The sequence below is a fragment of the Chaetodon trifascialis genome, chromosome 16, assembly GCF_039877785.1.
Source record: "Chaetodon trifascialis isolate fChaTrf1 chromosome 16, fChaTrf1.hap1, whole genome shotgun sequence".
NCBI lineage: Eukaryota > Metazoa > Chordata > Actinopteri > Chaetodontiformes > Chaetodontidae > Chaetodon > Chaetodon trifascialis.
This window is the reverse complement of record NC_092071.1, coordinates 7,924,000-7,948,972: the sequence shown is the minus strand read 5'-3', so window position 1 is coordinate 7,948,972 and position 24,973 is coordinate 7,924,000.

Sequence of the window (24,973 nt, the reverse complement as noted above, 5' to 3'; positions counted from 1 at the left end):
CACGCTGTTGAGTGATTTACATTTTCAGGTAATATGGCGGTGGCGTAGAGACATCAGCTGTGTATTTACTAAGAAATGTTAAAAATACAGAGAAAAACCAAGGCTGCGTTACCTTTCTCTGTTACCTCTCGATGTAAGATGATCCTGTGGATCTCTTCACTAATTATCATTTAATTCACTTTTTCTTTAAAATGTTAATTATCTTTGGCAGTACTGCTATTCTTTACTTCCATTTTAACATTATTTAAATAAGTCTGAGAAGTTAGTCCTGAAAAACAATGGCCTGAAAAAACCTTATAGGATGATCCTGGGATGATAAAATTGAATTGAATTGGTACTGTGCTGTATTTGAAAGTAGACCTGTGCAGCATCTCCCACTCAAACTGCAAATTCTTCTAATGACTGCTTTTCACTGTTATTCACACCCCCAGCCCTACTTGTGCTGAAAAAGACTGACAAGCAAGAGCGCTGAAACTGGAAGAGCGCAGTGACTCAGCCTCCACATTAAACTTTCACCATAAAGAAATAAAATCTGCTTCACAAATCTGACACATTAGCACAGGCCCTTGAAAAGGGTACAACTCTTACGCTTCTATCAGGAAATTCAGCGTCCTTTGTCTGCAAATCCATCAGCACGTTTGTAAAGCTTGATTGAGGTCTCAACGTCGCAGAGTAATGCATATCGAAACGCGGCCATTTGTCCAGTTTTATTGATTCTGCTGTAGCACCTCAAGTCTTTATTAGTTGGCACATAATTTTCCCCCTGGCTTGGCCTGTGAAAATGAGCCACAAGCTTAGCAATGGCCTGTGGCCAGCCACCGCCTTCTTGCAGAATAGGCAAGTAGCAAGGGGCCAAGCCATTACCATAGCACAAATTGACTTTGACGAAATAATTTCAAACTGAACACCCTATGAGATTTTTCTTTTTATCACAACATTGACTGTAAGAATCTGAATGCAGTGATAGCAGAATCGAAAGATTAAGGATCATCCGAAGAGTATTTTGGGTTCATGTTACAGGCTTTTATTGGCAATTTTGTGTTTAGAACGCATCCTCCTCAGCAGGTCGACTCTTATCGACTGTGGCCACGCAGAGCCAATTATATATGTGGGTCCATCCGTTACAGGAGGTCACGCTAGAAGGGTCAACATCATCAGTGTATTCCAACCTGTTCATCTACTCATCTCAGCATGAGTCTAGGTTTTAACGCTGTTTAGCAGAGTGTGATATCATCATTAAATAGAGATTGTGACAGCTATTGCCCATTTTGACAGTGTCTTAAAGCATGTCATAATTACTGTTGTAGGCCTCCTCAATGAAAAAGGTAAGGGCCAAGCTAATTATATGGACCCTGAGCATATTGATCTAGTGGGAGAAGCTTTCTAATCACCGGCCTCATGCTGATAAAGTGTACATGGCGGTTGAAGTCAATCTGTCAATTCCATTTCAGGCAGTACGCTGTTCATGCTCCAGTGACTTCTCCTCAGGTTTGCTCCTGCAGCAGGAATCTCATTTTAAAGTATGCAATCTCTATACTTTGCACAAACTTGAGCTGAATCATGTTCTGAAAAATGTCATCTTGATTTAAATCTGTTCTTTTTCATTGTAATGAAAAGTGGTGTTACAACTCCCCCCTGTTCCCACTGCTAATGAGAATACATGGCGGGAGTGGTAGAAAACTTTCGTCCTTCAAGCAGGAAACCAAAAAATTCAAATTAATTCACATAAAAATGCATGTAAGGAATGTTTTGCCTTCTTACTCTGTGCCTGGCTGACCTTTATTAAATTCTGTCTGCTGTGGCTCTCTCTCTCTGTCATCTCTGTTCATTATTTGTCTTGCCCAGCTCTGCCCTCGTTTTTCACCGCTGTGCACTTTCAAATCAAGTTTACTCTGAATGAACTGTTTGACGCTAATAAGCCATCACAAGATTTTGATGAAAAGGAGAACCTGAGCAACTTTGTATTCCCTCGGAGTTCAAGCTAATTGCCTTTTAATTGATAGCTTTCAGCTTTAGTGCAGCTGGTTAAATTGTCTGCTTTCTGTCTGTGTTATTCTGAAGCACCTTGGTCTGGTGGGCTTTGAGAGTTTATGACATTTCTGCAACTGTGTTACTATAGAAAACACAGAGGAGAATTTCACATGAGGGTTGCATGGCACACGTTGGTTTGTGTTTAATGGTTTGGTTTCCATTTCCCATTATCATTCACGTGAAAATGCACTGATACACAGTGCAGTATTAGAGTTCACTCAACCCTTAATATTTTGTTACATGGCTGCTGAAGATGCTTTCTTTTCCTTACGTTCAATCATTTCCTCTGAGATTCCTCTGCAGTTGAAGACACCCAGGCTGTGTCGCTTCTCTTGTGAGAATACAACGCCCAAGTGATGCAGGTGTTGTTCTTATTCTCCTTGTTTAACAGTCAGGACACGTCAGAGGAGACATGGCTGATGTCCTGAGGGGACAGGTAAAGGTGTAAATCAGAGGGCGGTTTCAGAGATCATCTCCTTGTTGTTTGTACGGCTGTATAGAGGTGAGCACCAATGCCACGCTGTGGCCTCTTTGAGTGACTTGATGTCTCTCCCCTGCTGTTGGTGTGGACATATGTATGTATACACTGGATTAGCACAGAGCAAACGTTTTCTGAATATATAATGAGCAAAAATCTCTGTTATTTCTTATTGTCAATGTCACTGATCATTAGAGCACTCTCATGCAAAGCCTGCATAAATGGCATCCTGTACAGCTAAACTTCCCTTAAACATTTATGCTGCTAACACTGTATCCTCTTGCATTAGTAAAAGCTCCTTCCCTTTCCTTTGTGCCTGCATCTGTCTGAGCATACACATGATTAGCCTTGTCTTAGCGTGCCGTACTGTGTGCCATGTGTTGGCATATGCAAGTGAGTTGGAAATCATATGCATATGTGCGTGTCTACGAGGACCCTGCGCCCTGTCTCAGCAGGCCGCTGGTACACTGGCTCCAGTGTCTGGTGGCAGCTGTCTCTCTGTGTGTCCCTGTTTCAGGTGACATAGTAGCTTCTCATGTCATATCATTGTTCTGCCTCAGCGCTCAGACGCCGGTCTTCTGGCTCAGCTGCTCACAGTGAGACCGGGTGGCTCTCCCCAAAGACGTAAGGTGCTCCGGAGATAGAAACAAGAATGCTCATTCACATGCCAAGCCTGGAAGATGTTGACTGTGTGTGTATCTGTTGATGTACGGGCTTGCACGTGTAAATTTGCATGCCTGAGTGTGTGTGTGTGTGTGTGTGTGTGTGTGTGTGTGTGTGTGTGTGTGTGTGTGTGTGTGTGCTCTCTCTCCTGTATCCTCCTGTATTTTGGGATAGCTGTCTCCAAAGCTCACAGCTCACAGTGGGATGAGCCAGAAAAGAAAGGCATTCACTTCTATTTCTATATTATCCTACCCAAGGGCATGTGGATATACTGTAATGAATACATCATTCTGTTATCTGGAGTGAGCAGTATACTTGCTGATACTTTTTGCCAAGTGGACTTAAACGATTTCGGGAAAGTTTCACATTTAAAAACATGTACAGTCCTCCCTTTGTACATTTAAGTAGTTTATCTGTGGCCTTCTGAATTTCTTTTGAGGAATTAAACTATGTCAAGGTGATCTCGGCTGATATCCCTCCCAGAGTGTTACGGTGTCCGTGTGTGCGCGCGCATGTGTACGTGAGAGACAGTGTGATGGCAGTCTTTTGAATACAGAGTCATATCAAGGCCCATTCACAGATAAAAAATGAGGGCTTAACTTATTCCTATGCACAGACAAAGTTGTGAGTTCACTAAATTCCTATTAAAATGGATTTTGAGAGGAGGGCACTGGAGATTAAAAAGAAAATGGCACTACATTTGCATTGGCAGGTGATGTCCTTGGCACACATTAAAGCTTAGACATCACCCCAAAGAAAAAAAAGTCCATGATCCCTCCCCACACACGCTCCTGCTTCTCAGTTCATATTCAGTTACCACACACTAATTTTGCTCAATAGCCCACAAGAGCAAAACACAGTCTCTTCTTTACACGGTCAGTTTGCTTTTGAAATTGTTTATTTCTCTGCCTCTCCTAACTTTTTTGCAAAATACACACTTTATCTTGGGACCCAGAATGTCTATTTCCATACAAATTAAAGCTTGACGGAGGCATTTCAAAGCAAAATAGTGGTGTGGTTGGGGGAGGCGGTGAGAGGACGAGCTAAGCCTATGAGAAACTGGCCCTCTCGGAGAGAGAGGACTCGAGACTGGAGCACCCAGCAATTCATCAGTGACTAAGAACGCTGTGATCCATAGCAGCCACCAGCATGCAAATGTTCCTCTCCTGACTGGATCTGTCACTCTTCTTCCTGATGTCGGTGCATGAGGGCGCCAGTTTAATAACAGATGTCTCGAGGAAGACTATCAAATTTAACTTCCTTGTGGCACTGATGAAGAATACATTCTGACAGTTGTATTGCACATCAGTAAAAGCTGTTCCGCGCTCATAGTCTTGATGCAGAATGTAAATAAATGTAGAAGCCACAGAGTCCTCTGAAGAAGACTCTGTTCTTCTCATTATTTGATCAGTGACAACGTCGCACTTATAGACTCACGTACTTAAACAAGCGTGTACCTGTGAAGTCTGGAGTAGCTACTGAGGTCCTGTGTTTGATGAAGCCTCAAACAGCTCATACTGGTGCAGTATTCCCAGTTCCGCCATTATATAACTGCATTAATACTGACTGCTGATTTACATGAGATAGAATCAGTAAACATTTCCGCTATGGCAGAAACTCTGTACAAACAGAAGAAAGAAGGTGGGGAATGTCAGGTCTCCATGATGATTTACAGCGTGTGTCATGATTATTTTCATATCCTTCTTGTCTTATGATGTATCTTATTCCCTGGCAGACTATCTACTGGGGCCCAGTCCAAGTCAGGAGGTTAGACATTTGGATTCAGCTACAAAGACAGTCAAAAACTATTCTATATCCTATTGTGTCACATCCCTGTTTCCCACATTAGTCCAAAAAGTAATCAAACCTTTGCAAACTTGCAATACACATTTCCAAAACACCCATCAACCCCCTGGTGTTCAGTGTCTCCATGCATTATGATAAGCTGAAGAAAACAATCAGATTGTGGTTAAGGGCTTTGACTTTGTTGGTCTGTCTCTCCTTATCCAGCTGGCACTTGAAGCTTCTTTTCCCTCATCAAAAGGCCTCTCCTCCCTCTTCCTCTGTCTCTCAGGATCTTCTGACAGGCAGATGCCGCTCAAATCCCCAAGGTAAATGTTTTGTGCATTTCCAAGTCAAAGGAAGAGTTCCTGCGCAGACAATGTTTCCTCTGAAGACCAGCTTCAATCAAAGCTGCGTTAACTAGAGCACTGATTCTGATCACACTATAAAGACAGTATACTGTCCTGGCGTTGGCTCATATACTGTAGCTCACAGTGATGACATAGGCTGGGATACTGCTTCTCAAATTACTGCATGTTGTATCATCTGCATGTTATATCATCTGAGGAGGTTGAGTACAGAGGTTCAGTTTGTTTTCCATAATTAATTGTGACTGGAAATGCTTATACTTTGGGTTTCACCTAAGCTTGTTCATTACTGCATGTTACTCATTGCTATTCCGTCCAAGTCTTTGTAAGGGATTTAGGATGCGGAGAGCAAACAAGAGATGGGATTTATGAGAATTGACCATACTTTGCATCACTTGTTTACCCAGCTTCTCTGCAATAATGCGACCTGTAGGAACGTTAGAGAACATAGCGTCTGTGTTTTGGCCTAGAGCAACGAATTGGCAGGGAAAAGAAGCGCCTACACGATTCATTGACATTCTGCAAAGATGATCATTATTGGTATTGTTACTTTTTCCTTCATATTGATCACGGTCAAGGAAACAACGCAGAACACAGCATGCTGAGAGGTTTGCACAGATCCGAAACATAATGGCAAACAGGATAATTGAAAATAGACACATTTTATGAAAGACCTGAACCTAATGGTGGCTATGGAGGAAAGTCAGGAGATCACCAAAGTCACTGGGGTTCTTCTTTTGGCAACCGTAAATGTCTCTACTAAATTTTCACAGAAATCTATGCAATTGTTGAGAATGTCAACTGCACAGACTTCTAGTCCATGGGCAGTTTAAACGAAATAGTTTCAGTATGTCGAGGCAAAAAAAAAAGGCTTCTTTAGACGTGACATGAAGCCTCTTGCTCAAAGACAAAGATTTTAAGACTCAATACTAGATTAAATCACATTTCAAGATGAGGTTGCACGAATGAATGCATGTGTTATTCCTGCCCACATTTACGCTAACCTAGACCGTCACTTTGCTCAGTTCTATGGATTGGGAGTAAATGAAGAATGGGAGAAATCGGATGGTTCAACCTTTCCAATTAAATGATAAGAAGGCCATCTGCTGACAGGTCTGCATGTTAAGAGACTTTCCACTGACAAATACAACACACATTTCTCCCTTCGTCATTGTTCTTCATCAAATGTAGCCCAGGGGTGAAGGTTATACGGGAGAACGTCTAATGATGTGTGGACTGAATCAATCTATTTCCCCTCCTCAGTGGCTTTTCTCAACACGATAAATGGAGAGGGCCTTCATTTCCCATCTGTACTCCAGGTGTTATGTTAATGTGTCAAGCAACGTTTGAAACCAAATACATAGCACAGAATTTCCAGAAGTTAGCTAACCGCTTCACGCAGGCAAGGCAGTTTTACATATAGATATTACATATAGATATAACATGAACTTTACTTTAAAATACTATAGCAACATGTATAGAAGAATATAATCATTGAAAAACAACTCCACAGTTACATATTAAGAATGGATTATGAGTGCTGGTCAGTGGGTATGAAACTCAGAAAATGAGACTCGCATTCTAACTAACTGAATGTATTTTCAGTCTGTCTGATACTCATGCTGGCACACTCACCCTCACCCTTTATGCTCATAGCTGTGACCTGGCTACAAATCTGTTCTCCAAAAGCATTTGAAAAACACGGTACATCAACAGTACCTCTGCTTTCGCTGCACAGCCAGCATAGACGAGATGAATTCAAAGGAGAGGAAAGACGTGCATGCAACCAATCCACATGGACTCTGACCTTGGTTACAAACGTCACTGTCCAAAGAACCATCTGTCCTATCAGCAGCACAGAAAACGCTGGTTACTTCATTGTATTTGGAAATACACATGGTGCTTTTAAAGGATAAAGTTGGTGATATTCTATTAACTTCATGTAGTGTTGTCCGTAACCACAGCCTGGTAGAGCTTATTGTTCTGTGCCATAGCGCTCCAGTGTTGTCCAATAATATTAGAAACACATCAGTGAGTCACATTGCTACACTGGGTGACATGTTCCTTCATTAACATGAAAAATGGGTCTAATATGAGTCAATCCCACATACACTGTCCTGCTGTTTTAAATACTCTGTGGAGCAGTGGTCGTCAACCCATCCATCTTCATCAACTGGTAAGTCTTTGAAACTTTCCCTGCAACTCCCTAAAATAATAGAAAAATAAATGCAAAAATACATTATGTCAGATTAATGTTCAGTTTTTCTAAAGGCCACTCTCTGTGTTTTGATCCAGCTGCTGTATTTCCTTAACATAGCAGCTACTGCTTTAAAGTGACAGATGAGATAATAGAAGAGTACCGGTACATTGACTGTTGCAAATATTAATATAGGGCCCATGCTGGTGATAGCCTGCGAGGTAGGTAGCTAGCATGGCAGACGCTCCATGAACAAAGATAAAAACGTACAATTTCCATCCAGAATGGGAAGAGGAATTTATTTTTAGCCTGGTGAAACAGAAGTGTGTACATATGTTGTGCCACCAAACACAAGTACTGTCTACAAGAGGAAATCTGGAGAGGCACCACAACAACAACCTTCAGAAATTCAAAGACAGGTACCCCCCAAAGAGCGCAATCTGTGCAAGCTAAGTTGACTGAAATTGGGTTTGAAGGCCCAGCAATCACTTTTAACAAAACCTGCTGTTCAAAATAAGGCTGCTGCTGAAGCATCATTTCATCCCAGTCACCTTTTGGCCAAACACAAGAAGTCACAGATACCAATTTATTCAAGGAAATAATGGCCAGTACCGCAGAGACTGTTTTATACGTCTTAAGAACAAAGACGCCATCAAACCGTGCTCCGTGGTGTACTGCTTGGCCCTTCAACAGTGAGAATGTGGATCAAGCCATTGTCAGGAGACAAGCTTTAAAGGACTTGTGACTGAGTATTTGTCATTACAGTTCGATGAAGTTTTCTGGGATTCTACAACAAAGGAGGACTTTCTCACTCTTTTGCAAAGAGAGTGTCTGCAAAACAGACATCCATATTAAAAAACTGCTGGCAATTACAACTGTTGGGGCCCCAGAAATGTGCTGTGTGCCACTGGCCTCATAGCACTGTGCCATTATGATCACGATTTTCTTGTGAATTATCACTGATTTATCAGGAGCGCTTATTCAAATGAGTTGATGCCGCTTACGAAGACCTACTTCTCTGTGCTGATGTCGAGCAGTTGAGTTGTAGCAAAATGCTTCAGCAATTTTTTGACTTGCTGCCTGGCATGAAGACGTTTCCATCGACAAGGAACGAGTAGCATGAGGAACTGCCAGATGATTCATGGTTGGTGGACAGACCTAAGATGGCTCCATGGAAAAGGCCAACATTTGCCCCACGTGATGCAGTGAATGCCTTCAAGGCCCACCTCGGTGTACGGACCACACATCTCAAGAACGGGAGATTGGCACACTTTCCAAACCTGGAAAAATAGGACATCAAAAACATGCTCACCTGGATAATGTGGTGACAGAGTTCAATCATTTTGGGGAGTTAGACATCACGGAAGATATTGCTGCATTCATCTGGAAACCGTTACTTCCCATTGATTTAGTACAGATAGCCAAATTCCAGCAAGAATTTTCTTTGGCAAGTGACATAGAGCTGAAAGGTAGATCAATGGACAGTGATTTTGGGGGACTTGTCAGCAGGGAGAGGTTTCCTCTCCTCACCATGTGCACTTAGAGTGCGTGTCTACTTTGGATCCACTTCCCTCTGTGAGATGGCATTTTCACAGATGAAAATAATCAAATCAAAGCTCAGGAGCTGCCTTACAGACATCTCACACACGGCCTCAGACTGGCTGTCTGCAGCTATGTGCCAAACTACAAAGCACTCACAGACAGTGTTCAGTCACAGGCATCGTACTGACTGGAGTGAGTAACATGACTGCAACAAACAAACAGTTTTTCCTTCTGATGGCATCGTGAAAAGCATTGTGAAAGGCAATGCTGCATAAGATGCAACATAGAACTGCACTTAGATGAATTATTTGCTCACTGAGAATTTTGTTTGCACATCATAGCTCTACTTTCTAAAATGCTAATGGTAAATGTAATTTGCATGAAGCTTCAGTGGATAGGCATAATTATTTCCATATGGCTTTTGTTTGCTATTTCTGAACTGTAACATTTACATCTTACATACATTTTAAAAAGTATTAGCTTGCAGCCTGCTGAAGGTCTACTGCTGTATGTTTTGTGCTGGTTTCTGGATGTTTGGTGGGTTACAGGTACAGGTTCAGAGGTTAAGGTGACCAGCCTTGAGAATATTCAAAACTGTGATTAAGAAAAGCACTAATGTATCAAGCACATCCGGCCCAGTTTCTGCCTCTGCAGGCAACAAATGTGGCTTGACTCCGGGGCCAAGGACGCATCCTTGGTTTTAAGGTCAGCAGCTCTGTTAGCCCGTCGGCCTTAATCACCTTTCACATTAGCATGTTGGCACTGCTGGGGATCGATCGCCAGCCTACACTCTCCATGTGTTCTGGCCTTTGTTCAATCACACTTGCCTCATTCGAATCAACTATAATTTATTTGTCTTACAAGCAGAGGAGATGCATACCAACCCAACTTAATCAGTAACGGATCGATCCCTTACGCTTCCATCACAGGCTTGCCTGCAGGGGAGGCAGCATACAAGCCAGAAACAGATACAGCTAGAGCAACCATGCTTTACTGTTAATACAGTGAGTTAAAATGCAGACCTTCTATATACGATATTGTCTATGGTGATGATTTCTGTTCAGAAGCATGAGCAATGGTCAGTTGTTGTTAAATTAATGACAGTTCTGCACACCTGCATCGGATGGAGAAGCAGTAAATCCTGTGACTTTGTGTAATTCATCTACAAGAGTACACAACAGATATTTGGCTGGGAAAGTGAAGCATTGATTCGTTAGTTTTTGTTTAATGGCATTAAGTTCCTGGCTTATGCATTTTGAAAACATGTAGCTTATTGTCAGAGTTCCTTGAGAATTCATTTACAAAGTGCTTTTTTATGTCTCCACAGATTCCTTGGCTTTCATTTTGACAGTTTCAACGTTTTCGAGTCCCCATATGGATGCCTCACCATCTGCTGCGTCTCAGCTCTGTACCTCAGCCTACATATATCCACCTGTCAAACAGGCACAGTGCTTTTGACAGGCTGCCCAATTTATTCTCATACAGCTTCATTCCTAGAAAACTGCTTTTAAGGTATGAGGGAGAAATTGGTCACGCAGTTGAAGTTATGCAGTTGTGGTTATGTTAAATGCTCTTACATGCCTATTGTGTGTTGTTCTGTTGTGGACCTATTCTGGATGTGTGAACGCTACCAAACAGATTCTCCGCACAGCATTCCCTTCATTGTGACACAGGTTACACTTCATTTACACAACATTCATGTTTTTATTTGAGCATTTTACATAATTATGTGTGTCCTTGTGTTTCTCTTTGCACATTCAGAGGAGGCAATTATGCCAGAGAGCCACAGTTCCTCCAGAATGACATTTCATATAGAACAATGATCAATTTATGCTCATTTTTCTTGAACTTTTTGGTATATATGCATGTGTGTGTGTGTTTGGAGCTCTGTATTAGCATTTTACATTAGTGCCGCCGACACATACAGCACTAGACAAGCAGCATACAAATAAGTTCTTATGTACCGCACGTGTATCATTAATAGTTGCATCACATGCAAATTCACCAGCATACTGTGCAATGAAGAATTTATGAACTCTTGACATTTTAAATGCACTTCAATCACACAGTTGGGATGAGCTCCAATCACATCAGTCCCTCTCCTCTTCTTTAACCCTAAAAATGCAGTAGATTTTCAGGAAAGTCCAGGTGACTTTAAGGATAGTGACATGACAGGAATAAGAAACAAAAAGAAAATCGAATATGATATACATAAAATAGAACAGAAATATAAAAAGAAGGACTCTAAGTTGTAATACTGTAATAAAACAGAATAGAAATGCTGTGTTTATGTGCTCATATCTGAACATATGGTGAACAACAAAGAGAAGATATAGCCAATATCAGTGGTGATTGTACAGAGACCAAACAGGAGGCACAGCAGTGATGATGGACCAGTATAAAGTGTCTTATACACATGTGCCAGAAAATAACATAATATAGATGATAATATAGTCCAGAATAATATAAAATAGAACTGTGTACATGATAGTAAACGATGCCTAACCAGTGCTGTCTGCAGTGCAAAGAGGTGGCACAAAGGTGACATGAGTTATGAGTCTGACGCTGGCACAATGTGTCATAAATGCTATGTGAAAAGTAATAGTTTGGAAACTTGCATGACACAAATGGAGAATTCACTCAACTCAGAGTCAGCCATCTTAAAACATTACTATTATTAAATATATGAAATGAGCAAATGAATTACCTCTTAAGCACTTCAACACTACTTATGAAGCAACACAGTGTGAAATTAACTCCAAAACTTAGTGTATTTTTTATTTTCTTTCCTAATTGGCACCGTCCCAGCTATGCAATACACTCTAGTCCAACACTAGCTTGAGTTAGACAGTGAGACAGATTAAATAAGTAGCCAAGCTGAACTGTTTGGATGCAGTACGTTTGCTTTTGTGATTCAATCGCTGAGTAAATGTGACAGTCCTCTATAGTTTGAGTCAAAGCGCAGTGCACCAAGCTAGAAAACAACATTGTTAGTGTAAAGCCCGCAGAGCCTGGGTTTCCAAAATCTGGTTGTACCAACCCCTCAAAGAGGATGCTGTCTGTGTTGGGATAGAAGGAGCAGATCACTTGAACAGGCACAGCAGAGACATCATTTGAATGTCAGTGTGTCCAGTCAGGTGACACTGGGACCTAACTGGCCAATCAAAATGTTCACTGGGACTGAGCAGCACGTTATCTTGAATTCATACAGCATTTATGTATTCAAATACATTTACTTTTGTGAGCATGTCTCCAATAGTGCATGTGTTTGTGTGTGTGATTAAGGCTAACTGGCATGCTTGGATGTAGTAAGTGATGGCAATATGGGATGCATGGAAGCATCAATGCTCCCTGTAGAGAACCAATTAGATGGCAGCCTTGGGAACGCTCAAAGCCATACGTTAGCTTGCCAGCATGTAACAGGCCAAATGTAGGAGGGGGGCCTTACTTTCCACTCACACACAAGAGCACACACACTCCCAAACACACACGCGGAGCACGGCACACCAAGGCACACACAAGAGCACATATGCACCAGCCATAAACAAATTGCCATTTTCAAGTGTCAGTGCAACGGTTTTCAAGTGGTGGCTTGAGGTGAAACACATTTGCAAGCTGCTCTTCTCATCTCTTTATGTTTTGATGTTTGCGGGGTGCTTAAGATGTCAAAAGCTTTCAAGAATACAGAGTATTCACCGCTCTAAAGTTGTGTTAGAATAAATGGATCTCTCTGTTCTTTGCCACAGTAGAAGAAGACTACATCATCCGATTATTCTGTATGTATTCTGTAGGCGTGATTTAGGCAGGCTGAGAGAAGCAGGGTCATGACGTCACACCTGGGGGATGATGGGGCGGACTCATTAGCGGCCAGGAGTTTCACCTATGGGGAGAGATTTCTGGTTGAGTTGTTTCAGACATGCCATGAGGAAGACAAAAGCAAGATATTTTGGAGACGAAAGAAAGACGAGAGACTGAACATCCACACAGAAGAGCGACATGCGGCTCCTGAGGAGGGTCGAGAGAGAGAACAGAAATCAGGAACTGTGACCTGGTGGTGAATTAACCACACACACACACACACACACACACATACACACACACACACACACACACACACACACACACACACACTCATCCCTTTGATAGGAAAGGTTACATTCATCCAGGGCCGTTTAGGTAACATTTTCACCTCTGATTCAATTCAATTCAATTCAATTCAATTCAATTCAATTCAATTCAATTCAATTCAATATTCCTTTATTAGTCCCACGAGGGGAAATTCAAATATACAGCAGCATCAATAAAGTGTATAAAGTATTAGAATAAGAGCAATGCAAATTCAAAACAAGTATATATACAAGAGTGGGATAAAAGAATAACGTCATCCTAAGAAATTGTTGATAGTATTTACAGATTGTTATGCACTGATTATTGCACATTATTGCATTATTGCACAGGTTATTGCACAGATTGTAAAAATATTATTGTACTGATTACAGTTTCTGTTGTACAGTCTGACGGCTGCAGGAAGGAATGACCTGCGATACCGCTCCTTCACACACTTTGGATGTAGCATCCTGTCACTGATGGAGCTCCTCAGTGCAGTGAGTGTGTGTTGGAGGGGGTGGGAGTCATTGTCTGTCATGGAGGACAGCTTGGCTGTCATCCTCCTCTCCCCCACCCCACCTGTTCCAGAGGGCATCCCAGGACAGAGCTGGCCTTTCTGATGAGTTTGTCCAGCCTCTTCCTGTCAGCTGCTGTGATGCTGCTCCCCCAGCAGACTAGTCCGTATAATAGGGCAGAGGCCACAACAGAGTGCCCCCTGCACCCCAAAAGACCTCAGCCTCCTGAGCAGGTAGAGTCTGCTCTGTCCTTTTTTATAAAGTGCAGTGGTGTTATGAGTCCAGTCTAGTTTGTTGTTCAGATGAACACCCAGGTACTTATAAGATGTCACCATCTCAATGTCCCTTCCCTGGATGTTCACTGGTGATGGGGGAGAGTGCGGGCGGCGGAAGTCCACAACCAGCTCCTTGGATGCAGCACAAAGGGACTTAACACAGTAAAGTAATAATGGAATACAATAGAAACTGATTTACTTAAGTAAGGACAAGGATAACTGCTCAGCATGTCGTGTAATATGTCTGTCTTTAGTAACATCTAGCATTATGCTTTTACAGATTCAGCGAGAGATCTCCTTACATGTGCACATACATCTCCTTCTGTTCTACAATGTTTGATTGAATATGTACCCTATATTGGCTCTCAAAGCTGGCCTCAGTCCCATTGGTCCACTCAGCCACAGAAAGGAACTCCAGCCATTCTGTGCCTCAGGCAATCTATTCGACTGCAGGCTTTTCTCTTAAATCCTTTATAATTAAATCCACTTAACAGAGTTATTTAGATTTACACACATGCACAAACACAGTTAAGGAAAAAATCTGTTAACTAATGTTGGTGTAATTGTACGTGTGACATTTTATAGAACCGACCCTCCCCTCTCTGTCCTCCATGCATGCTCAGTTGATTTGTAGTCGGCTGGTAATTAGTCAAGCAGGTGGGAAGTCATTAAGGAACAGACGCTGAGCTCTAACCAGGGGAGAAACCCGAGCAATAGAGAAGAAGTTATTGTTGTATGGAAGATGTATATAGAGTGCAGTCACAATATCTGGTATCCATTTTTTAGGAGCTGTATTTATTGAGGAACTATCAAACCATAAAACACTCTGGCAAGTGCTATCTATAATCCCAAAACAAACATAGATGTTCAGGGCAAAACAGAATCACCAAGCATCTCTGCTGATTCTCACCGTGTGTTCAGACTGAACGCAGCGAAACGGCACAGCTGCATGCAAAGTCAATGGACAGACGCAAGTGAATGTGAACTTGCTCTAGGCAATGCAAAATGTTCCAGCAGCCAAATGAGTGCAAATTTTACAAGATGAAAATTTGCTTCCTGTTCTGTGTAAATTCACATTCAGGAAAAGGTTAAGGAGATAATGCTCCTTTGCACTGAACAGAGTCAGTAGAGTTAATCCTGGCATCGGATGAGAGTGCCCTCTGGATCCCTCTCAGTGGAGTTATCCCAACCGTGTGGTAGACCCCCAACGCTAAGGAGGGATTACATACCCTACATGGCCTGGGAACACCGTAGGATCAAGGAAGAACGTGAGGATGTGGCTGGAGAGATGGACATCTGAGCTGCCTTGTTTAGTCTGATAGTGATATCATCATTAAATCATACTTGAGGATCAATTAATTAAATCAATGCCTTATGCAGGCTAACTTTTTCATGCATTACAGCTGTACGTGGATGTTTGGTGGTCATATTTAGCACCTGGAAGATCAGCATCATCTTCCAGGCAAAATGTTGAAAACTACTTTGCAGGATGTCAAAGTACCTGTTGATCATGACACCCTACAGATACTCAATGGTGTAAATATCAAGAGTGTGACTGGTGCAGCAGCAAGAAAAAATATTTGAGCAGAGGCGCATCGTTTCTCCTCCTGACTGTGACCTTCAACCTTCGCAGCATCAGATCTGAATCTTTCTCAGAACTGAACGCACTTTAGATTCTGCAGCTCACAGCCGTGACCCAACGCTGACTGTGAATCAGTTTACCTCACTGACGTTTCCTTCCTGTGTTACATGCTGCAGGCAGTGAGGGAGATAACGTTAACTCACATTGATCTTCCATTTCATTTCTTTTGTTAGCTGATTACTGGGGAGGCTTATGACCACGGGCTATTACAATGCAGAGTCCCAATGTCAGGTCTAACTTGAGGCAAGGCAACCACAATTATCTAGAGGGGCTCTGAGTGCAGATCATCTCTGATGTTGCATCGGACTTGAAGGACACTGAAGGCAAGTTGCCTTTGAGGTGATATGAATCAACATTTCACACAGAACATTTCATGAGCATTGTCTCTTGTGTCCTGGAATTTTACAGATATGGCCAACGGAAAATATGATCTTGCAACAGGATAAAAACAAAGCCATGCACAAAGCTCACTCGGTATATTCACACTTTTAGTGAAACTACAGTTAATAATGTCTCAAGAGAGGCACAAGCTATGAACTCACAGAGAATTATCATTTAACTTTGCAGGTCCCCTCTACAGAGCATGTCTCTATCACTATCTGCTAATGCATTCACCATAGCAACTCTATGAGGTGATATTATGTCAGTGTTGTGTTCACAGGTTGTTGTGCTGCTTCTCAGTGGCCAGAAAAATCAGCTATTGCATGTTGAAAGCATTTGCGGCATTCAAAAGAATGTGTTTTTCTTCTCCTGGCATCACAACATTTTAGACCTGCCAGGAATGGAACAGAATATTTGAGACAGTGACTGCGGCTCTTTCTTGTTTGCCTCAGGAATCAAAGAGGACACAAGGATATTTAGCTAGAGGGGAATTTAATCTTCCACAGAATGCTCTCAAACGATCACTGAACTCACTTTGCGGGTCAGATGAGGGGATGGAAGCTGTGAATTAAATTTTGTTATAACTTGTTTTTTTCAGGCAGGACATTTGAATGTCATGTTGCTCAGAGCGGCGTTTCCACTTCGACGCTGCGGAGCTTTCAGACAAACACTTTGCTGACAAAGCAGGTGAAACTCTCTGATTCATCAAAGCGGATCTGGCATCAGTTTTTTTCATTAGTTTGAATTAGATTCATCAATGAAGGCTCAATCAAACACAGTTTTGCACAGAAAATTCTCCGCCTTTGTAATACAGTATAATAATTTTATGTTACAAATCCAGAGACAACAAGCAAACACATCAACCAAACCAGATCTCCCTTCCTCCTCACCATTGCACACACACAAACACACAGTCACATGGCTTGATCCAGATGCTAGTCAGTTACAGTGGTTCCCACTTACCATGTCAGAGGCAGTGCTCATCGCAATCTGTCTCTCAAGATGCATCATGACAGCTCCTCCAGTCTGCTCTGGACAATGTTCCCTTATGATGTGAGACTGAAGGAGGTGGAGAGTTGCCAGAGTAAAGTAGCACAGAGAGAGATGATGTGAGATAGCAGATACAGAGGCACGGAGATGGAGTCCTCAGTCCTCTATCTGCTCAAAAAAAAAAAAACAGGTGAAAAAATGTTGAACATCACAAGGCTGTGTGTCACACCAGCAATACGCGTCCAGGCAGGGACATTTTTCTTACACTTGGGGAGGAAAACTTAATGGTCTTTGTGCTTGATTGTGGTTTCATTGGAGGAAATTGGTGAGATATTGGACTCTCCATCACGCTATCAATCTTACTTACGGTTAAAGCTTTCAGACTCGCACTTGAGAGATGCACAAACACACACATGCACGCACCCGTAAGACTAGAAATATAACAATGCACTGTTGACTGAGACTGCGGGCTAACCTTTAGGCTCCACAGTGAATGTGGTTTTGTGTGATATGACAGAGGATGTCAAAGGATAATTGTGGTTTGTTACAAATTTAGTCTTATTTCCACCTGACCTCCTTGTTGCTCCTTGAAAATAACATAAAGAAGTAAAATAGCGAACATGAGTTCTCAATTTACAGGTACAAAACGCGATACACAGTGACATTTTAAATAGATTAAAATTTAATGCAAAGAACAACAAGTACTTCTTATTCCACTTATGCCAAATTCAGTGGCTCGACCTCTCAGGCGTGGATGCCCGGAATGAAAATATACACTACAGCCAGTCATTTTCATGCTCATTTTATGTCGTGCAATGGAAGACAAACCGAGGCAGCATCTGGGATCCCTCTCCACTTACGCTGACCCACAGGAGCACAGAGTGCTCTTCACCCACAACTGTAAACATGGCAAAGCAAAAGAGGATTAAAGCTTCATTTCGGTGCATGTGTAACCATTTGACTATCACGCTCAGGTCAGGAGCATTATGCTAAATAAATCACACCTGTGCTTTCACTGCTGAACTCAAAATGAGGTGATAATATGATAAAGTGCTCTCTCGGGTGCCCTTCCAGTGGAGAAAACATGGGGTAGGGCAGTCAAAGGTGCCTGTCCAGTGGAAAAAACTTAACAAAGTGCATTAATGGGTGCCCTTAAAACACAGAAACACGATACAGTGCACCCTGGGGTGTTCTTCCAGTGGAGAAAACATGACAGCTGCTCTTATAGGCTGCTCTTCATGCTGCAAAACGAGTTGGCCTCTATGTACCTCTAAATTGTTAAATAGTAAAAAGTTCCCTGTGAGCTTTTCGGTGTAGTAGTTATGATTTAAATCTGACTCACGTAATAAAACAATTTCTCTCTTAACCAGGGTTTGGGGCAAAGCAAAAGAAGATTAAAGTTTCATTTCAGTGCATGCGTAACCATTTGACTATCACCCTCAGGTCAGGAACATTATACAAAATAAATCACACCTGCGCTTGCATGGCTGGGCTCGAAATGAGGTGATAACGCAATGAAGCGCTCTCTAGGGTGCCCTTTCAGTGGAGAAAACAAGATGCAGTGCCTTATAGGCTGCTCTACATGCTAGAAAATTAGATGGCCTTTATGTACCTGCAAATGGTTAAATAGTAGATAGCTCCCCGTGTGCTTTTTGGTGTTGCAGTTATGATTCAAATCTTGCTCAAAATAAAAGTTTCATTCTTAACCAATGCACTGGTGCTCCACCACATGCAGCTGCTCTTTTATTGTTCTCACTCTTGCCCCTCAGACACCTTCTGCATACATACAGATTGTACGCTGCACACCTGCATATTCACCCTCTTTCTACTGAGCAGGAAGGACAAAGACATAGCTCACCTTTACTGCTGAGTGATGAATGATTCATTCGTAAAACCGTGATTACGTACGTAAGCATTTGTTGTGGCTGCTGTCAGGTGGAGCAACAAATTTTTTCACCCCTGGCACTTTAATGATCACCTATGTATGTACGCCAAGTTGTGAAAGACAGCGAACTATGATCAGGTCAGCCTAGTCGCAGTAATTCATCACTCTACTGTTAATAATGTAGATATGATATTATGGCATAGTGCTGCATGGTTTTACTGTTAGATTATTAATAAAATGTGGTTTAGTTAAATGCATTGTACAATTAATTTATGAACATTATACACTGGTTTCATTTTTATTCTTTTATTTGGATCATCACACTGCCATTTATTATGTTGTTGGTATTTGGTTACATTTCTTTTTACAAGTAGAGTCACAATGCAAAGCTCACTCATGAAAAGGTAAAAGCCCTGAGACGTGTGACGGACATTGTGGATGATAATACAGGATTACAACACACATAAGATTAAATGGGAACAAATTTACAAATCAGGGATTATAGGATAAAGTGAGAAAGCGTAAGAGAGGGAGAAAGAAGTTGAGGAGAGAACAGAAATGAGAGGTTGTTGGCTGAAAGGAGAGAATAAGGCGAGCAAGAGAGAAGCTGAAGAGAGTGAAGACACATGACAGAGCAAAGAAAAATGAATGGAAAGGACATTAGAAGAAAGATGGAGATGGAGGTGTGATTGACTGAAGAAATATGTCACCTAAACTACAGGAGTAAGAAAGTGAAAGGAGCCAAATCCCTTTGCTCGCCGTCCTCAGCGAGTGATGAAAGTCATTTCAGTTTTACAGCCGTGATGACATGTCCCCAATGCCCACAGTCAGATCGATCAATGTGCACGGGGGTGCACAAGTGTGTGGTTATGTGCGAATGTAACCCATTTACAGTCAGCAACCGCCCTTGGAGTTTGTGTCTGTAATCCTCTTGGAGTGTGAATCTGTAAATGTGTTTGTAGTGTGTATTTATTTTTGTCTCCTTATTATCATAGGTATTTCTAGACATACAAGACACAGGTGTCCTCGGGAAAATAGAAAAAAATCTCTTTTGTTAAAGGTACATTTTAAGGTGAGGAATTGGCTTTAGGAGGTATACATTTTCTTGACTGCCTTATCTTTGCCTGATGTTCAAGTGTCATATCTTATAAGAATATTGCACTTGGCTAACTGTAGCCCTGAGAAGTGTCTGCAGAGCTTCATCCTAAGAACTTAAATGCAGGGCTAAAGAAATACGCCACAGAACACTTGATGCCTGTAAAGCTTATTTCTGGTCATAATTAAAGCAATGCAGAGCTTGAGCTTATTAACATTTCCGTGAACTCAGAGGACACTTCTCAGACAGATTTTAGTGAGTGGACCAAATTGAGAGGGAAAGAAATGGAAGTCGAACGGGGAAAGTAAGGTTGACATGTCCCCTCGTCCCAGTGGAGGAGATGCCCTGGTGTGAGGGGTAAGACAATGCAGACGATAAAAGTCAAATGTTTGTCTATTTTACAAGCCCGCAGCCAATCTTGGCTTATGTGTCTTTGTGTGTCTGCTTGTCTACCAGTGTATTCCTTTGTGTGTGTGTGCGTGTGTGTGTGTGTACTGTCCCCTCTTTTTTTTTTTTTTCTAGGACGTGTGAATGGACTTGTCATGCTCCTGACAGCCTCCGGTGAGCAAGCCAAGACGAGGGCCTCTCTTTGGTTTTTTTTTGCCTTTGATCTGCCCCACTGACTGGTGAAAGGGTGGACATGAGCTGTCACCCTCCCCTCCATTGCTGCACATGCTCCTCCAGAAGAGCTCCCAAACACCTCAAGGATCACAGAGTCACACAGAAGGACATACGCACAACACAAGGATGCACATTTATATCTACGGAAGCAGCATTCACACATGAAGCAATACAAGGGGACGCACTCACAGGGGTATGTGTTAGGGTGTGTTCAGGCATCAATCAGCATAGACAGACTCATGCACATACAAACACAATTAGAACAGAGATGAAGGTAGACAGTGAGGCTGCTGACTGACAGGCTGCCTCGCTGACAGCTGGCGCCATTCAAGATGTTAGTGGGACTCACAACCAGGCTTGTTTTGACTGGTGAGCATCTGTGGCATATTCACTCCCTCGGTCTGCTATGAATGGGAAGCAGGGTGTTGCTGGAAAAGAGCAAGAGAGCTCAGCTGCTTTTCCTGGGTAAAAGTTCCAATGATCCAACCAAACATCCGGGGGCGTCATGAAAGCCAAACTTTTGATAAGGGGCACAATTAGAGCGGCCCTCACTCAGAAAAAAATTAATTAATGATGCAATTTTCTGCAATATATTCCTCAAATGCAATTAAGTGTATATAACTGATTGCGTTTCCACAAGTTTGAAAAAGGGACTGATGCTTGACTAACCACTTCAGCCACACACCGTTAAGCTGCAGCCTAAATCTCCTCCAGCATTCATGCGTAACAGAGTACTGTGTGTGTGCACACCTGCTGTTGTGAAGCGATTTCATCCTGCAACTTTTGGAAGAAACCAACGCCATAGAGAGGGGAGGTGTGTGACTTTTGGAGGTATGATCTGTGATATAAATACAAGAATATGTTTGACTCATAATATAAAATGATCAGAAATGTATATTCTGAAAAATGATGCTAATTAAATGACATGAAAAATAAAATAAAAATATAAGAGAGATCAAAAATCAGGTGGACCATGTGCTCACCAGCTTTAATGGGCATGATGTGTCTACAAACATCCATTTTCTCTGCATAGCCACTCGTGTAGTGTGTCCAAAAGGGATATGTTTCAAGCTCCAGCATGTCCTTTGGTGTACTCTTCCAATCTGTCTTACCCAGGCCACATCCAAAGGCAGGAATCTGAGGGCATTCACATCACATCTCTATGTGAAGGAACAACCACTGGTCTCACCTCGATATCGCAACCATGAGCGAGGCCACTGTTGACTTTGTCATTTCAATTTTTTGCTTAATGGAAGTCCCTCATGGTCACAGACATTTGGTGTCACTACCTTGAGTTACCTTTATAATAATGAGAATTTCGCTGTAGCATTGCATTCAATGCTTCATGCACAGTATAACAAAATTAAGCTCTCAACACATGAACATTTTCATGCATACTATGTATTTGACAGCATCACACTCAATTATTTTAGAGGGAATTGCACTCACTATTTGTCTTTAGTGCATGGCACCAGACTTGATCCCTTTTATTTGGTGACAAGGACTTCACGGTCAGATAGTTTCCATCTAGCATCTCTGGATGTTGAGGTCAAAGGATAAAAAGCCTCATAAAGTGCTTTCTGCAACAGTGAGCAAGTCAAGCAAAAAAGGACAATTTGCATACAGCTAACCTTTGGTGTAGCAATTCCCAGGAGAGACAGTAACAAGTAAATTGCCTGTTACAACAAGTTAACCATGAAATCACAAACAAATCTCTACATGCACATTTACACCCATCTCATTGTGTTGTGTGTCCTCACATTTTCTCCTCACCTATCGTTTCTCTGCAGGAATACATCTGAGGTGTTTACCTGTCGAGCAGCTTGCTCCATTGAGGCTGCATGTGTTTGCAGCGGGGTGCCGAGTTTAACAAGGTACACACACTGTCAAACTTTGCAACTTTAAACAGAGCAGGTTTGTCTTGTCTCTGCCTCCAATTTTGTAAAATTAAGTAAGCATGAGGAGGATAAATGAAGGAATGAAACAATGAATCTATTATTTAACTTTTGTAATAATAATAAAAAAAATCCCTGCAACTTTATGCATTGCACAGATGCTCCCCCACCCCAAATACATCGTCCACTAGCAGCTTATAACTTCTGATAATGTGTGTGCTGGTGTGCTGAGAAAATTATGTTCTGCGCAGGCTGACGTACCCTGAGGGACTCTGAGCTCAGAAGAACTCTGCATAGCCAAAGAAGAATCAAAACTAGATATAGACGCAGAACTGCAGCATATGGTCCTCCCTCTTGGGACAAATTTTAAAAGTAACAGGCCCTACTTATGACTCATGAAAAAAAAGCATCTTCCTCTGAGAAGCTCACCTTAGGCTCGCGGCACAGTCCTGCATGGGTTCATTTTTGCCAGTGAATCTCTGCACCATGACCGACTCCTTATCCACAGTTGTCTTTAAATCAATTCTGCCTCATTGGAGACATTATCAAATATTTAATATATGGGCTCAGAGCTAACAGCTATAGGCAATGTGCAGTGGGCAAATGCAAAGGATACCATGGTGCATGATGCATAGGAATGCATGGTGCATGATGCATAGGAATGCACAATAGCCGTGGGGAAAAAATTATAAGAATAAATGAAAAAAACATGCGGTTATACATACTGAGGAGGAGGGGAAATTGCTCTCCATGTTTTCTTTGGATTATGTTCGTTCTCCGTGTTGATTGTTGGCAAAGCCACATACTCAGACCTCACTAACATCACACAAAAGCTTTTTGTTATGTTAAAGTGTCACTTTTATTGCCTCTTAAGTCTTTACTGGGTTAAAATAATCACTGATTCTTCCAGTAGTGCCATTTTACAGCAGTTAGAACAAAAGGCTGGATTGCCAGCCGAGCGAAGTAGAACTCCAGGGGACTGAAAGGTAGCGCCTTACTGTGTGCTAATGTGATTAAAAGTTTGTTTGGGGAAATGAATGGTCCAATATCAACTGACATGATAAGGGCCTTGAGGTGGGTCCTGCATTATTAGCTTAAGTTGAGGCTCTGCTTTAAGGAGGTCTTTGTATCACAATCTAGTTTTAAGACTTAATCCAGTTACTACACAGCAAACTAAGTAGTGTTCCAGCATAGATAAACCTAGACATTGCAAGGAGAAGCACAGTTTTGACAGGGGGCCTTTGGCAGGTCAACATATAGCCATGGTAGAATGAATTACTTGCACTGTTCATCTGCAGTCGCACAGCGCAGAGGATCTTTGCAGCTGCAGACAAAGGCAGGATATTGGCAGAACTCCAACAATAAGAAAGCAGGAGATAGAGGAGTTAGAGGAGAAGCTGGTCCTCTTTTTACATAGGGAGAAAGAGGGGGAAAAGAGGAGCAGAAGAGGTAATGTTGCGTTTTGGCTTTCTTGAAGTAGGTCATGTACACAGTGCTGCATTTGTCATAAGTGACAGCCCTATAAATCATGGAAGGGGCAGTGTCAATGCCCAGTGGCTTTGCTCTGCAGGTGGGTTGTCCCTCTGGATGCCAGGGCTCCAACCTCCTTGTTCTCCCCCTGTTCTCCCTACTTTCCGTCTCCTCTTATCCCTTTGTGCTTTAGCGCTCTGAAATGGCTCACCTTGCGTGCCCTCTGTGCACATCCGACTCTCACCTCTTTCTTTTTCCAACTCCAATTCCCTCTTTCCCTGACCTTGGAACTTTTTGCTAAATTTTAAGTCCTGCACTGACTCTGCCATCGAAAGGCTGACACTGTTGCCTCTGAAACATCTCAGATTTCTCTGACTTTTGCCCTCAGTCTTCTCATTCTTTTGTCTCTCCTCCATTTTCCACTGTCCAACCATTCACCTTCTTTTCAATCCATCCTATTTCTCCTCCTCTTTTCCCCAGGCAGTGGTTCTGGTTTTTAAGGTACTCAGCAGGACCTGTATCAGCAATCAGCCAGTTTGCGCTCCAAGCGCTGACAAGTTTGAGTTCCCAGGTGTTTTGACCAACCTTGTTCCCCTCACACACCTGTCTCCATTCCACCTAGTCCTTTCTGTGTAGAGAGTTGTTAATACAGGCCTTAAGGGAGATGCCTGTGTAACTGTCTGATTGTCTGACAGCTTGTCTGTATACTGTACGAGTGCAGGAACATGGGATATGGTAAGATATGACTCAGGAAGAGTTTTGGGACTTCTGAACTTTATCCTTAACACTCTTCAACTGAGATGCAGCCTATTTTCATTTGGAATGATAATGAATAAATACCAGAGCAATAGTTATTGTAGATTCCTGAAGTTTGTCTGATTTGGTAAAGAGTCGAGCTGTCCGTTAGCAGAGTCCGTTACTTCAACATTTTGCAGGGGCAACTCGTTCGCTGTCTTACGCAATTTGATGGATGGTTTATATCTGTTTGCTCTCTCTCCATTTAGTTTGGTATGGCTTAGCACAGGGGCTGCAGGT